The following is a 17,418-nucleotide window of genomic DNA, read 5'->3' as shown; positions in this document are numbered from 1 at the left end:
GATGGCACAGTGGCCCAGGTTGGTATTGCAGGCTGAGTCCTATTGAAGTAAATGTCACTCAGCCTGCAGTACCAGCCCAGGACACTGCACAGTGTACGGAGCTGTCCTGCAGCATAACAGGACAACCCTCCTTAAAGAGGACCTCTCATCTCTCCTGACATGTTTGTTTTAGTAAATACCTGCACTCTCCTTGAAATGACAATTCTGGAGCAACTTTTTATAGAACTCATAGAATGATGTTGTCCTCTTATTTCTCCTGGAAATGTATTGACAACTGGGAGTTACTATTCTTTTCAAAATGGAGTAGTATGTCCGTATACACTGCAATACTGTACAATAAGTGCTTAGAAGAATTGTAACAGCTAGTTGTTACGGGGTCTTCCAGGATTAAACTATTGGCGACCTGTCCGCAGGATAGGCTATTAATAGTTGATCAGTGGGGGCGATTATCATGCTTAGGACTTTCACTGATCCACTGATTGAAGATCGCTTCTCAGGGCTGTGACGTAATTTTCATCGACAAATGGTTTGAGAGTAGCTCAGTCCTATTCAAGTGAATGGGATTGAGCTGCAATACCAAGCACAGCCCCTGTGCGGTCCCTGTGCGACCCTGTGCGGTCCATTGCCGATTCCAGCCTCCTGATTGGCTGGAATCGGCACGTGACGGGGCGGAGCTACAAGGAGCCGCTCTCCGGCACGAGCGGCCCCATTCAGAAAAGAAGAAGACCGGACTGCGCAAGCGCGTCTAATCGGGCGATTAGACGCTGAAAATTAGACGGCTCCATGAAAACGGGGACGCTAGCAACGGAATAGGTAAGTGAATAACTTCTGTATGGCTCATAATTAATGCACAATGTACATTACAAAGTGCATTAATATGGCCATACAGAAGTGTATAGACCCACTTGCTTTCGCGGGACAACCCCTTTAATGGACAGCCATCTACTTTGACTCCACCATAAGTATTCACATTTATCTCAATGGCAATGGTCAATGTCAGACACCTCTGTTGTTGCTTATTTCCTTGAAACTTAAGGATTGGACCTTGGTGAGATTGGCAAGAACTACTAACAAAATGTGATGTTTATGACCAGTTTACAGACAATATTGTGCATATGTGTATAAGAAAATATACCATATTTTTCGCTCTATAAGACGCACTTTTTGCCCCTCCAAAACGGGGTGGGGGGAGTTGCTGCGTCCTATAGAGTAAATGTGTCAAAATTCATTGCGATCACTATTAGCGCAACCGCAAGTTTAACGCGCGATCGCACGAACAAATGTGTGATCAGTTAGCAGTTTTCTCTCCTCCCCACTGCCGCCCATACGTACTGCTGATTGGTGGTAAGCATCAGCGGAAACTGCCGCTGCTTCCCCGCCTCCACCAAACAGCTTCCTGCCTTCCTCCTGCCGCACACAAGCACCACTCTGACACGTAGCTCCAGTTTTTCAGACCTCTGCTGCTGCTTCTGCTCCATCGCCTGCCACTATCCCCTGCGCTGTCCGTGAGTGGGTTTAAAATATTTTTTCCCTATTTTTCCCCTCTAAGGCTGCCTGCAGACAGGCGGGTCGGATCCGGCTGCGAGGATTCTCGCCGCGGGACCCGACCTCCTGCAGAGAGCAGCGCGTACTCGCCCGCGGCTCCGGCTGTTTGATGTGCATGCTTGCCGGGCAGCCGGCACATGCGCAGACCGGAGCCGGCGGCCGGACAGTGGCATTTCTGTGCGGGGCTCTGTGAGCCCCGTGGAGAAATAGAACATGCTGCGGTTTGTTTGCCGCGCGAGATTTTGCACGGACAAACCGCGGCCGTCTGCCTAGAATTGCGTTTGCTAACGCAATCCTATGGCAGCTTCCAAGGGCGGAAATTCCGCAGGAAATCCCACCGCGGAATTTCCGCCCGTCTGCAGGCAGCTTAAAATGGGGGTGCATCTTTCGTCTGGTGCGTCTTATAGAGCGAAAAATACGTTAATGTCATTGATTAAAGGGAACCTGTCACTGACGGAAGCATAAAATAATGACAAACGCTGATTCTGTTACTTATGTGTCATGGTTTAGTAGATTTGGAACTCTTATATAGAGAAGCCACTACTCCTGGTGACATACAAGTCCCAATTATTCATAAGGCACTGCTCTCCCTGTCCAACTGTCATGGTTGACCCATTTCTAGCTATTACACTGCATAGTGACAAAAGTGTCAATCACGGAGGGTGAGTGGCGCGAGCAGCTCCTTATGAATAAATGGGACTCATCTGTCACCGAACGTAGCAGGTTCTCTATAAAAGTGCTCCAAATCTACTAAACCTTGGTCTATAAGACACAGAATTCCAGAATCAGCGTGTCTGTAACTACTTTATGCTTCCCTCCCCTCAGTGAGAGCAACACAAAATACCTGAACAGTTTCCTTTAATTATGACCACATATAGAAAGTCCAGTATATTGCAGTGGTCATAGAAGTCATAGAATGGTAGAGTTGGTAGGGACTTCCAGGGTCATCTGGTCCAACGTCCTGCTTTGTGCAGCATTGATAGGCCATGTATTCCAATAGCATATATGAAGAAGGGTTCACTTTCTTGGTTGCTAAGGCCGATACACTGGTGCTTTGAAATCAAATATGGATCTAGGTGGTCTTAATAGATCTGTAAGTTTACTAAGAATCTTTGTGAAGTTGTTAGGATATTACAGGATAAGCAGTAGTACATGGTAGAAAATAAGCAATATTCAGCAATGTGTTATGGAACTTATACTGTAAGTTGTCAAAGCAATCAGTTCTTTTTTTTGTGAGAAGGTGAGTAGTAACTTGGATAGAGCACATTTGGAAGCCCAGATCCTGAATCTAAATGTGCAGCTTGCAACACTGAGATCTATTGGCACCATGGAAAGGAGTTTGCTGCTCACTGAGCAGACACTCATTGGGGTAGATGTGGAAGTGGATGGTAGTTTGGGAGAGCAGGATGAGCAGGTAGCTAGCTGTGTAACAGAAGGAGGGGTAGAGGGAAGAGATCCAGGGAGGCTAGTCCTGAACTGGCACACCCCAACAAGTTTGCAAAGTTGGCAGATGAGGGGAATGCCATTACAGGATTTGCATTGCTGCAACACAATATGGCCTCTGACTGCCAGGAGAGGTCTGCTCCAGTAAGAAGGGGAATGGGAGCGCAGGGCAGGATAGACAGGTCCTGGTAGTAGGAGGCACAATTATTAGGGGGACAGACGGGGCAATTTGCCACAAAGACCGGATCGTTGGTGTATTGTTTTCCTGGAGCTCAGGTTTGAGACATCGCGGGGTTGACAGTTACTGGAAAGAGCAGGTGAGGACTAAGCGGTCATGGAACACATTGGCACTAATGACAAAGTTAGAGGTAGGTGGACGGTCCTTAAGAACTATTTCGGGGAGCATGGATGTAAACTTAGGGCAAGGACCTCCAAAGTAGTATTTTCTGAAATCCTATCTGTACCATGTGCCACACTAGAAAGGCAGCAAGAGATTAGGAAGGTAAACAAGTGGCTCAAGAGTTGATGTAGGAAGCAGAAGTTTGGGTTCCTGGAGAACTGAGGTGACTTTGCTGTTGGCTACAGGTTCTACTGTATGGATGGTCTTCATTTCAATGAGCAGGGTGCAGCTGTGCTGGGGAAGATAATGGCTAGAAGGTTGAAGGAATGCTTAAACTAGGGATTGGGGGGATGGCAATCACAGACTAAGTAATGAAAATGGGGTGGAGCAGTGGGAGGGGTTAGAAATCGCAGAACAGTTAATCAGGATACATTTAAAATAAAACCAAAACCATCTAAACTGTATGGTGACTAATGGAGTCTGACTAATAAGGTTGACTAACTGGCAGCAATAATGTCTGAGGAAACCTACTATGTAAAAAGCAGCAAAGGTGGAGACAGAGAGACTTATTGCCAAAGCCGTAAAAATAACCCTAAACTGCTCTTCAATTATATAACTAGTAAAAAGATTAATACTGAAAGTGCTGGCCCTTAAATTAAGTAGGAAAAATTGTAGAGGGTGATGAGTAGTAAGCAGATCTATTAAAAGGTTTTTTCTCCAGTGTATTCACAAAGAAAAATGAAATCTCAGATGAGATGCAGAGTGCTAAAGTAAACTCTCCACTAAATATCACCAGTTTAACCCAAGAAGAGCCGCCTTAAAAAGATTAAAATAGGCAAAAATGCCGGGTCCCGATGCCATACACACTGTGGTTCTAGGGGAAATAAGTAATGTGATACACAGACCTTTGTTTCTTATATTTAAGGATTCTATAGGGACGGGATTTGTTTCACTGGATTGGTGCGTAGCCAATATGGTGCATATATTCAAAAAGGGGTCAAAAAGTGAACCTGGAAACTACAGGTTGGTAAGCCTTACTTCTATTGTAGAAGGGTTTCTAAGAGACGCTATCCTGGAGTACCTCAAGGAAAATGGCTGTTTAACTCCATATCCACATGGGCTTGTGAGAGATCACTCCTGTCAAACCAATCTGATCAGCTTCTATGAGGAGGTGAGTTCTAGACTGGACCGGGGAGAGTCATTGGATCTTGTGTATCTGGACTTTTCCAAAGTGTTTGATACTGTGCCGCATAAAAGGTTGGTATATAAAATGACAATGCTTGGTCTGGGCGAAAATGTATAGCCCTATCCTGAAAATCATTCCTAGCTTGTGCAAAAAAATAAATAAATAAAATACTCACCTCTCCGGCGCTGTCGGGGCTCGGCGTGTCTTCTCTGCTCTGTCCTTGGCAGTGTAAATGAATTTCTTTTAGCAGGCGGGGGTTTTAAATTCCCGCCTGCTGAAAGGGCTGTATTTGATTGGTTGAGCGCTCAGCCCATTCATTGAATTCCATTCTTGCCCCTATACCTCTTTTAATGCACCCCAAGACTTTATTTGTCTTTGCAGCAGCTGACTGGCATTGATTGCTCCAGTTAAGTGTACAGTCCACTAGAACCCCCAGGTCTCTTTCCATATCACTTTTCCCTAGCAGTACCCCATTTAGTGTATATTGGTGACATCCGTTTCTCCTGCCCATGTACATAATTTTACTTTTAGCAATATTGAACTTCATTTGCCATTTTTCTGCCCCAGCTCCCAGCTTATCTAGATCCTTTTGTAGCCGTACCTTGTCCTACGTTGTATTAATTGTCTTATATAATTTTGCATCATCTGCAAATATCGATATTTTACTGTGCAGCCCCTCTATCAGGTCGTTGATAAATATATTGAACAGAATGGGGCCCAATACTGAACCCTGTGGCACCCTGCTAATGACCGTGGACAAACCATAGCTGTATTTGAGACCAGTATAATATATTGGGATGACCACATCTAAACTACCATCAATGGCAGTGATTTTTTTCCCTGGGGAACCCCTCCTCAATGCCCACGGAACCACAGGGTTCCTGGGAAACCTAGCTGTGAATCACTGTTGTACGGTGTAGTGGGGTACACCTCATTTCATCATGTTTCCTTACATTGCACCATAATTATCTGTCCGGCGCTCGTAGAACAGAGGTATAAATAGATTTTCAGCATGAGACATGATAGGAGTGACATTTGTTCCAGATACAAATAATCAATGCTTATTTCGCGGGGCCTGTGGTATTTGACGACCATTATGAAGATTCATTGGTATATTTTGGATGCGAAAGTGTCAAAATGATTGCAGGGAGCTGCACTAAATGTGTCAAAGGATAATACATTTATATTAGATGCTGTCATCTTTACAAAGTGTGCGAAGTGAAGCGTATCCATTTAATAAAGCTAGTTGCAATGAATTTCACACAATGGAAAGTTAATATTCCTGCCATTAAAACTGTGAAGCAGATGGCAGAAAAAAACCATTTTGACGGTGATAAGTAGCAGTAATTATCTAGAAATTCATGCTTGTGATCATCAATGCACAGACATTTTCTATGCTGTTAATTCTGTACTCACTAAGACAGTGTGGGATGTTATTTAGAATGAAAGTATGAATGTGTTAAAAGTACATTTGTATTTGTTTATCTACAGTAGGATGGATGGATGGATGGATGGATGGATGAAAGAAAGAAAAACTTGGTTTGGTCATCTGTATCTCCTGCTATACTATTGGATAGCTACTAGAGATGAGCGAATCTACTCGGTTCGGGTGTTTTTGCACTCGAGCACCGCTTTTTCCAAGTAACTGACTACTCGGACGAAAAGATTCGGGGGGCGCCGGGGTGAGCGGGGGGTTGGAGAGGGGAGTGGGGGGGGGGGATAGAGAGAGAGAGCTCCCCCCTGTTCCCCACTGCTACCCCCCGGCGCCCCCGAATCTTTTCGTCCGAGTAGTGAGTTACTCGGAAAAAGCGGTGCTCGAGTTCAAAAACACCCGAACAGAGTACGCTCGCTCATCTCTAATAGCTACTCATGTGAAATTGGCAATTGCATCTCTCCTGCTGTATTACTGCACCACTTTTATATAGTAGGATCAGTCTAGGATATACTTTTATATAATAGGATCAAAATATTATTAGATCGCTCCTCCTATATATGCAATTCATTAAGATTTAAGTGTGACTGTTATCCACGATAACGTAACTATAGGGGATGCAGTTGTACCCCGGCCCAGGGGCCCATAAGGCCTCTCTTCTCCATATAGGGAGCCCAGTACTATGAATAAAGCATTATAGTTGGCAGTCCTGTTACTGGTGTGGCATTGGGGAAGGAGCTTCAAGTTACACCTCTGCGTTAAGGGGTTAAGAGAAGTTGTGGGGCACCAAGATAAACTTTTGCACCCGGGCCCATGAGCCTTTAGCTATGCCCTGCCCTTACCAGATGGTGCAATTTTCAGGCAGTCCTTGATGATGGATGGCTGTGCCTGATATTGTAGCTCTGTCCCGTGGGAATGAGTTGCAGTATCAGGCACAGCCAAATGTGTTTGTGGGGCACTGAACCTGTGTTACCTGCAGTTGCCACAGAGAAGGGTAGCCAAAGGGCTGTCTATATGCAATTGAGAAAGAAAGCCATTGTTCTGGAAGGAGATGTGTCTGCTGGAACAGGAAGAGGAAGTCCTTCCATTGAAACAGCAGTGTGTCAAACAGAAAGCTAGAGGTAGAGATCACTGCTAAAGAGTTGTGTGCAGAGGCAAAAATTAAACAGCCTTATACCTACTGCGGTGTGCCAGGAGAAGCATCAAGATCATGCAGTACGGGGACATGCAGCCACAAAATGGTACTGCCACACTAGAGCGAGGAGAATCGTGAATCAGAGAGACAGTCCTGACTCAGTACAGACTTGTCATAAGAGGATCAGGTACTACTCTGAACTCTGAAATATCGTGAACTGGAGAGACAAGCTCTGATAACGAATTCAACAGAGGAGACGTAAAGACACTTATATATGGACTTGCCTGCTTCACTTGTAGTTTAGTTGGAAGAATCCCACATTGTTGTGTTTGTCCCACCGTTGTCTTGTTCCAGAGAACTTCCGTAAATAAAATATCTGTTGACCTCTTCTTAAAGTATTTACTGCCGCTGTCCGCTTGCACTGTCTTACACCTCTGCGAACAATAATGGGAGGTTGAGATATCTGCAAAGGTTGTAGGAGTAGAAATTTTTAGAAATTCTGTTACTATGTACTGTAGCAAAAGCTTTGACTGTTAGTCCACATCATCATGGAAATTCTACATTTTTTTGTTACAAGATGTGTTGTGACTTCCTTAGACTTAGGTCCTCCAACGCCTTTTGGCACATCGGGTGCCAAAAGAATGCCATGGTTAGCAATCAAAGGCAGCAGTTTTGGCATCATTCCATGAAAGGTCGACAGCATGCCAGTCCTCTATAAATGTACATCACCAGGTGAACTTGTGGCTTCCCCACCAATGCTTCCCACGTTTTTGGATTCCACAAGATAGTGATTCTTGACACAGGGAGGCATAGAATGTGTCTAACAAAACGGAATTGGCGTTCGATGATTGAGGAGGGAAGTGGCTACGTACCAGAGCAACAGTAAATTTCTTAATTCAGAAACCAATTGTTGTAAGTGACCTTTAACAGGCGACAAAGGCATTGTTGTTGGAAAACATCAAGTCGCTAATTCATATGTGTGGTCGCTTTCCATGTTTCAGATGCATATTCAGTCGGGATCATGATGGTGTTCAGAAGTTGTATCTTCATTTGTAATGGGAGTGAGGCTGTAGCAATACAAGGTGTAGACGTCAGAAAGATTGCTCATACCTTCCCAATATGACACTGGACATCATGTTTAGCATCCTCGTCATTGGTCATTGTATTGCTTAAGGAGACAAACCGGTCAACCTCTTGCAAACGCTGTTGTTGATTGACTGTGTTGGGTGCACTGTTCAGACACAATCTTCTGCTTCTGGCAAGTATGGGCGTCGTCCTATTCTCTCTGTTCCCTGAGCTTATTTTCACTCTCTTCCAGCACTCCTAGGGTTGATAGCTTCTGGTCTCCTGCTCAGCTGATGCTCCTTTTCTAATCACCGTCCTGTATAGCTGCCCTGGGCCTTTCAGATCTTGCTGCAGTGTTGTTGAGAGTTTGTTCCTTTCACTTCATGGCCAGCCACTGCTTCAGCAGTTACCTTGTGTTCTGCTCGTGTTCTGTGTTTTTCGTTCGCGTACTCTGTGATCTGTTATTCCCATTGTCCGCTTCTCTGTTTATCCTTGTCAGCTCGTTCCTTCTTTGTTTCTGTACTCCCTGGTGTTGTTCTATCTTTGTCCTATTGGTGTTCAGGCCCGCCAGGGTAAGTCAGCACCTAGAGGAAGACCATGGGGTTATCCTTATCGGGACAAGTTCTCCGCTGATAGACAGGGGTTTCCCTCTCCTGGTTATCAGTTCAGGGCAAGATACCTTCCCTAGTTTCCATCCGTATACAGGGCTGTTCATCTGGTATCTTACATCCCACGCTGGGGTTGGCTGTTAGCCCTGATGGATCGGATCTTCACCTACCAGGTAGGTTGACACATCCACAGTTCTTACTGACTGTGACTGAGGCATTTTTGAATATGTCGCATTCAACTCGCGTAATCGGTGTCTTCTCGCAGTTAATCCGTAGACCAACCATCACCGTTTCTTGTTCCAGAGCTGCTGTTGTCTGTTGGAGTTTGGGGAGTGATGGTGTGAGGAGAGCCATGTTATCTACAAAGTCCAAGTTAGTAAACCGCTTTAGGCTTACGTTGTGTTGTTATGTCAGGTATTTTTAATTGTATTTGTATTCTAAGTTAAATGCGTTGTCTGCTTTCAGAATTTCGTTTTGCTAAAAGAGTCTATTGAAAATGAGCCGATCCCTGGGTGATAAAAGAATTTGCAGTATGCAGTCACTTAAAATCCATGTATTTTACATGTTTTTTTATTTACTTTTCTTGCATATGTGAAACATACATGAAAGGCCCCTAACTCAGAATGACCTAATAGGGTGTTTGAAAATAGGTTTTCTGAACCAGACAACCCCATTCAATAGTTTAGCTTCAGATAGTGGCACTATATGGTCATGAACAGCAACAGCAATGTTTGCGGTCCTGATAATTATAATTAGTGTGTGGATGTTGCCTTCATGTAAAAGTGAGAAATATTTTGACATAGCTGTGTGGAATGTTTATCGGCTCAGAATGTTCTTACATTCGGGGTGTTTATCTGCTACAAGTAATTACTTCAGGCTAACCTGCCAAAATGTACTGCACATGGAAATCTACCTTGTTTAGACAGGCAGCCCACACAAACATAATGGCACTCTTAGTTTTACCCAATTACCCAAAAAGTTAAGTATTTTGACCTGTGGCCATATAAATTATGAGAAGGACAATACAAATACAGCCTTGCATTGTAGAGTACAGGGGGGGGGGGGGTGAACGGCTGTCATCTGACCAAGAAGGGAATTAGCTAGAAGCATGAAACTTTAATGCTATTTAACCCCTTAACAACCACCCATATGTCTTTTTTCTTTAAAGGGGTATTTCAAAAAAGGGATATTTTTTTTCAGTTTTAACCAATCACCACTCCATTAATTTCAATGGGCTGACCAAAACAGTCAAGCACAGAACTCGGCTACCTGTGCCATGGAGCCACTGCTGTGCACGTGCGACCAGCAACTCCCTTCCCTACTACACTACATAAATGGGAGAATGGATCTCCTATTAGGATAGGTGGGGATCCTAGTGGTCAGACCCCCATTGATCTGCCAATTTTCACCCATTCAGTGGATGGGTGAAAACTGCAAAAAAAAAAAAAGCCTCATCGCCGGAATACCCCTTTAAGTGTGACTTTTAATTTGCCCAGCAAGTGACAGTAGTATTCTGCATTGATGGTTTGGTCCTTCTGAAGATAGTCTGTTCATGAAATACCTGTGTTATCCCAAAAATAGTAACATAGTAACATAGTATGTAAGGCTGAATGAAGACATTGTCCATCTAGTCCAGCCTGTCTATCCTACTTTGTTGTATCCTACTTTGTTGATCCAGAGGAAGGCAAAAAACCCCAAGGCCAGAAACCAATTAGCCCTTTTGGGGAAAAAATTCCCACAGTTCAATGCTGAAGAATTTCACATTTTCCCTGCCAGGCTTATTTTAGCGTTGTAGAAAAATGTATGCTATTATCCTTAAACATTGGCAGGTAAGCGTATAAAAAAACACAATTTATAGCAACAATGACTACATTTTGCATACAGTTCAGGAAGGGGATCAGGATGAGAACTTTTCACCCCTCCCCCCTTCATAAAATTATAGAATTTGAAGAACTTAGACACCATCTTGTCCATGCAGCATAAATTAAGTGACTTATGCCATAGTCCCTGTTCTAGAAGCCTGTTACTTTAGATGCTGGACTTAATCAAAGCTAACAACCACTTGTCCGTCATTTTGTGCGTGACGTGTGAGTTACATGCAGAGCCTGACAACACCTGTGATGTCAGTTACTGGCTCTTAGCTCCACCCCTGGATCACATGACAGTGACATCATCACAGGTCCTTTAGCCTCCTTGTGTAGTGAATGAGAGATCATGGGAGGACTACATCCTCCACAAACCCCTCCGGCCTCAGTTGCTATGGATACACCAGTACTCAGTCTGGAAGTTTATTGTGGGACATTGATCCCGGCGGTTGCAAATGCTGTGGTGTGTGGGAATGGATGAAGGGCGCTATCAGACATTACATCCTATTCCAGTACTATGTCACAACTCTTTTTAGTGATCCGGGCAGCAAATTAAGTCAGCTTTAGTGTTCAGTCACTGCAATTGAGCCAAGGCATCCAGCTCTTTTGAGTTAGACTAACCTAAAGTCTGACAAAGGACACTAAGGATAACACAGTTTATCAATGGGCTTATAATACTTAGCCTCAACTGTGTTCATGACCGCATTTAAAAGAATTTGAAGTAGCTGCATAACATTTGTTAGCTACTGATAATTAAGGAATAAATATCAGGGACAGCCACATAGAAGTACCCCAGCGAGCTATCAAAGTAATTCATGGAATAGATCTCACTGATGACTATTAGTTTAACAGAAAGTCACCGTAGAGATACACGTATCTGTTGGATACTAGTCTGTGTAACATCTTTAATTTATCATCATAACCACGTGATTCCTGAGTGGTATCATCAACGTGGTCAAAGAATTAGCTTGGATGGCGTCCGTTAACCACGACTAAATTCAAACAATCTGGGGTTCATACTTCAAGTACTGAACTGAAACCAATCAATATCATAACTCAGACCATTTTTAACATAAGTATCATCAATTTTGGGGGAAAGGAAATTTCCTGTTCTGTGTACAAAAACCCCCAGAGAAAGAAGGGGGGTTTACAAGTGATCAATACATCTTCACTATCTATCATCAAAGTGGACCCAATTTGACAGTATATTACATACACTGTCTCCCCATCCTGATTAATCAGTCACGGGTTGGAGGTGACTGAAGAAACGCGTCGCTTTTGGGAGAGTAAATCAATTTCTGCACGATATACAAGAACAAGTTGGTCGTGCATAATTTGTTTTTTCGTCCACCAAGATAATCCATCAATGTTGGTACTACATTGTTGATACTTTACTGATTGAAAATTGATCATATAGATTGATATATTTTTGTATGTTTGTCAGTGGGCTCAATTTTTAACAGTGTGAATAAAAGTTATATTTCATGTTTAAAATTAGTTAGTGGGCTCTTCCCAGTGTAAGTACTCAGTCTGGAAGTTTGTACTTGGTTGTAAGACTGCTGCACACCTGTGTGGAGACTCCAGTAAATGACACTTCACAAATTTACACATACACAGCTCGTGTGCTGACAGGACCTGTGATAATGTCACCGTCATGTGATCAGTCACATGGTCTCTGAGCTCAAGGAGGGATTATGGGCGGACTACATCCCCCGCAGCCTCAGTTGCTATGGATACAGCCGTACTCAGTCTGACAGTTTGTAGCTTGTTGTGAGACCGTTGGGGCACGAGACTCCAATGAATCACACCTCACAAATGTCTACAGACATCGCTGGCAATGCATATTGACCAACAACATTGAAGCATAGTCCTTCACCACTATCTTCACATCTCCTGAACATGATATCATGTCATCTCAATTGCTAATGCCACCATCGCCAGTCCAGACTTCATCTAATCGTCAACCGTTGTCCAGTGGTGAAACAAACCATCACTGTTGTGCAAACATGTCACCACAGGGGGTTCAATGCCACTGTGAAGCTAATGCAGCTTACATGACACAGCAACAAGCCACGATTTCACCTCAGCCTCCAGCTGAAGTTTGTAAATCTCGTGCAGCAGATATGTGAAAGCAACAAGCCAACATGTCTCCTCGGGGAGCTACTGAAGTTCGTAAATCACGTGCAGCTCATATGCGAAAGCAACGTAGCAGAGCTGTGTGTGTGATGTACATGTAACAGAGCTGTGTGGCGCATTGCGCCAACAGAAACACTGGTGCTATAATTTTCTAATAATTACTAGTCAAAGTACTAACAACCACTTGTCCATGAGTGACTGAGTTATATGCTCCGCCCCTGATCACATGATGGTGATATCATCACAGGTCCTTATTATCTTTACAAACTCCAACCGTCATCCCAGGCCATTAAGTGAGTTACATGTGATGATGCCATTCACTATTATATATTATAAGAGGCGCATTGTGCCACCAGAAACACTGGTACCATAAATAATACTAATAACTAGTCAAAGTACTAATGACCACTTGTCCGTGAGTGACTAAGTGAGTTACATGCTCTGCCCCCTTATCACATGACGGTGACGTCATTACAGGACCTTCATCCCAGCCATGATTTTACCTCATTGGGCAGCTGAATCATTGGAGCTTTAAATCCCCATATTGAGCATGCATTAGAAAAACATAATATAAGTGTTAGAGTTGTGCTGTGCTGGAATATGTTTCCCTCAGTCTTTCTAGCAGCACAGCTCCACAGGTGGTTGAATTTGCTGGCTGGGTGTGGTTTACTCAGGTCAGCCAATCCCCATGGTCTGTTCTCATATCAGTGCCTGCTGGGTTTCCAGGGTGAGCAGTCATATTTCCTTGTCTGTGCAGCTTGCTGTGTGATTTGTGTCTTGTTGCCCTTTCGGTGAAGCTTTCAGTGTGATTGGTGTCTTGTTGTATCATGCACATGCTAGTCTGCCTTTAGTTGTCTTGGTAGTGTAGGGACCCGCAAGACAACGAGGAGCCGTGAAGTGGCTTGCGGGCTTTAGTATCTTGTCCAATATACAAACCAATACATCGTACATTCTTTAATTATTCCATCTGGCTAGGTGTGCAGGTGAGTGTTGTATGATTTTCAGTGTTCCCTGTTTGACTGGTATTCTACAGGTTTTGTCTTAGTTACTGTCAGTCTCTGTTAGGTCAGTGGTCACTTACCTTTCAAGAAGATAGGAAGAGGGGTTAATTGGTGGTAGTTCCACCTGGTGTTCCCCATCTTCGCTAACAATAAGACAAATGTCTAAATAGCAAAGGCTTTTGTTGTACCATTCATCTGTTATTTGTTCTGGAAATCTATGATTAACTTTACAACTGAACATTCCAGTTCCCTTGTCAGTGATACCCAAACCTTCACAATCTGATATTGTACAAGCAGTGCTAAAAATGTCAGACTGTGTGCAAACAAACTCTTTTAAATGTATTGTCCAGTTGTAAAAACAATTCATGACCTATCTTTGCTGGCCCAATGTGCTTGTATGTTGAGCTAATTTCTGCAGCTCTGTTTCCACTACAGTGGTCAGGCTTGGTATTGCAGGCATTGAAGTGAATGGGAACTTTGCCTGCAATACCAAGCCTGGCCACTGCAGTGGAAATGGAGCTGTCTGCTTCCTGAAGAAACTAGTTCAGTTTATGAGAGCACCAGCTCAATTGAACAGCTGACCAGTCGCGATTCCAGGCTGCAGCCAACCCCCCCCCCCCCCGATCTATTATTAATGGCCTATCCTAAGAATAGGCTATCAGTAGTTTAAAACTAGACAACCCCTTTAACAATGCAAATCGTTGTGCCCATTCATTCATACATTTCCAGGATGAAAAACAGAGGAATGACACAATACATAGTCCTAAAAGAGCATACTCCAGAATTATTATATCACAAGTAGTATTGATCAATTATTAAAATAAGCAGGTTGGGAATGACCAACCTGGTTAAAAAAAATAATTCTAAATCCTGACGACTTCCATTAAAATCCATAGGACTAAAAATCAGGTTCTCTAATTTGGCCTCCTTGAACAATGGTGGTGATGATGGCCCAGTGGTTAGCACTGTTGCCTTGCTGTTGTGGGGTCCCAGTTTCAAACTTAGAACTCCAGTACTGCAAGGCAGAAGTGCTAAGCCAAAGCACCTGTCCTTTCTGCTCAAAGCAGAGGGACAATATTTTGGAGATTTTTGTTAGAAAATGGATCCGGGTGATCAGATCAGATTTAGCAAAAATCTGCCCGATTTTCCTTCCTGGTCGATCCTAATGAACAACACTAATCATGAAGAATGCAGCAGCAATGGTTTCCTACACACAGTAGTACCACAGTCCTCACAGTGTGGCACTCAGAACACCCTTTTGTAACTTTGTTATCTTAGTGATTAGTTTGTAGCACATAAAGAAAGTTAAACCTGGATAAGAATGTCTCCCCAAGTGTTTTCATTAATTCTCACTCAATCTTGTCAAGCCTCCAGGGATTCTCTTGTGATTTTTCAGATTAATTAATAGTCTCATTTTGCATAAAAAATATCCATAATTCATTAAGAAAAATCATGGGCAGATGGAATGCAGAAGCATAATTCAAATGGTAATATTTTTGCTGTACCTGACTGATATTGCCGATAAATTTATTAAACCTATCAGACTTTTCACAGCGCAGTAACCGCTATAATATTCTGATGCATGAATAAATCACAGCAGTTCATTTTATGGCTTCTTGCATAAAATTCGTGAATAAGTAATGGCGGATGGTACATCTAGATTTTCTACATAAAAAGGAGGCAGAGTTCTGTAATCTGAAATTCAAGCTATTCATTGTGAGGGTGCGGGCAGACGAGCGCATAAACGGCGCGTTTTTGCGACCAAACGTATATACGTGACCATCTGAGGCAATGGTTTCGAATGTATTCGTTCACATGGGCGATTTTACGGCGCGTAAAAACGGCAATTCGAAAAAAAACGGAACATATGCGACCGAAATACGCGCCAACGCATATTCGATCGCCGAAAAGACCGTTTGCAAAGTAGGAACAAACGAAAATACGCTTTCTAGCTCTGGTCGTGATCGGTGAAAAACGATCGCTCGGGCGATTATACGTTGCGCTCGTGCGAACGTAAATACGCCTACGCTCGTCTGCCCGCACCCTAAAACTCAGAGCACATTAGTGGAAGATATCATTATTTTAGAATATACTTAATGCATAACGCCACTAAACATTCAGATATGACTGCAGTAACACCAACAACATATTCCTAGGGTCTAAGAAGGGAATTTTGTGTCAGGATCCTCACGACTGAGAATGGTCACCAGTTGGGGCTAGAAATATGGCCATAATTGCACAGGCCAGCACAAATGCCCCAATCATCAGCTTGTGGTCTGAGTAAGTGGCCTCAATGTGTGTTGGGCTGTTATCACCATATTTATAGCTGTCATGGTGGTATATCTTTACCAACTCCATGTATATTGCATTGGCACATGTTTACCTTGATGTAACTTTTTTCATCCGTCTATTCCCCTGTTGAATTATTATTAACCGGGGCAATGGAGATTAGGGATTTTGGAGAGTGCAATAGAGTTAAGTTCCTGGCTGCATAGGGTTGTTTTTTTCGTGATAGGCGTTCAATATTAGTGATAAGCGACTGGCGGAATATTTGGTTTGTGTTGGTATCGGGCCGATATAAGCAAAATCATGAATGAGGATGGCTGATTCCGACTACCATTTGGGTCAATGGAAATTAATATTGGGTTCAATAATTTGCCCTCCATAAGGTCCCCAATGTAGCTAAAGCCCCCCCCAAATTACATGGGAATACAGCCACCCATTTGGCGAGCACTTTACTCCTACCAGAATTGGTAAAAAAAAGTAGCGTACAATCGTTTGAGGGTTAATCGTAGCACAGGGCTGTCACTGAAAACAAAAGAAGGCCCACATAGGGTCCCCTAGAACAAGAATTGCATCAAGAAAGACAACAGATGGGTTGCTTATTTTAAAAGCAATGTCATAACTTTTACAAGGAGAAATTCTAGCAGGTGAACAGAACGGCCGAGCACGGGCCTGCTCCAAGGAACAGCTGTAGAACTACAGCCGTTTCTTGTGCTCTCGAAAATTTTAGCTTGGGAAAAATAAGGAGTAGGAAGCATGATAGAAAGAAGAAGAGAGCAGCAGGAGTTCAAACACCACCACTAGCAGCAATGGCATCTTGAGTGCAGAGTGTGCTCCTTGTGGAAGTATGAGAGCTGGAGCTCCGGATTTCCATATTGACATATTTTTTGCTGGTGGGGGAAGCAGGAAGAGGGAACATGGCGGAAGCTGCAGGAGGAGAGCAGCAACAGCACCTTGTGGTCTACGATATATAACTATGCTCAGTTATATGTGAATAGAAATTGCTAGTGTTCTAACGAATAAGTGGAATCTGTCATAGGAGGTGCAGAAGTCAGGGGAAATCTATTTCTGGTTCATTTATATAAATGTCAGGCAGTCCACATTGTCTGTGGACACATGGATGCGTCTGTAAATTATCACACCCCCAACTATAATTAACACCCTGTCTGATTGCACACTGAGGGCTCTTTCACACAGCTGTATGCGTTTTTACGTTTTCTCGGCCGCACCATAAAATTGCATGAACGGACCTTTTTCTGTGCTCATGGCCTATTCACACGACCGTGAGCGACGTTTTTAGGGGAAAAAATACGTCACACCCCCCTGGAAAACCCTCGCTCTGCCAAAATCCTTGGGATGCAGTATTAGGTCCAGCTATG

The sequence above is a fragment of the Eleutherodactylus coqui genome, chromosome 7, assembly GCF_035609145.1.
Source record: "Eleutherodactylus coqui strain aEleCoq1 chromosome 7, aEleCoq1.hap1, whole genome shotgun sequence".
NCBI classification, from domain to species: Eukaryota; Metazoa; Chordata; class Amphibia; order Anura; family Eleutherodactylidae; genus Eleutherodactylus; species Eleutherodactylus coqui.
The sequence above is the reverse complement of the archived record's forward strand: the minus strand, read 5'-3'. Positions refer to the sequence as shown.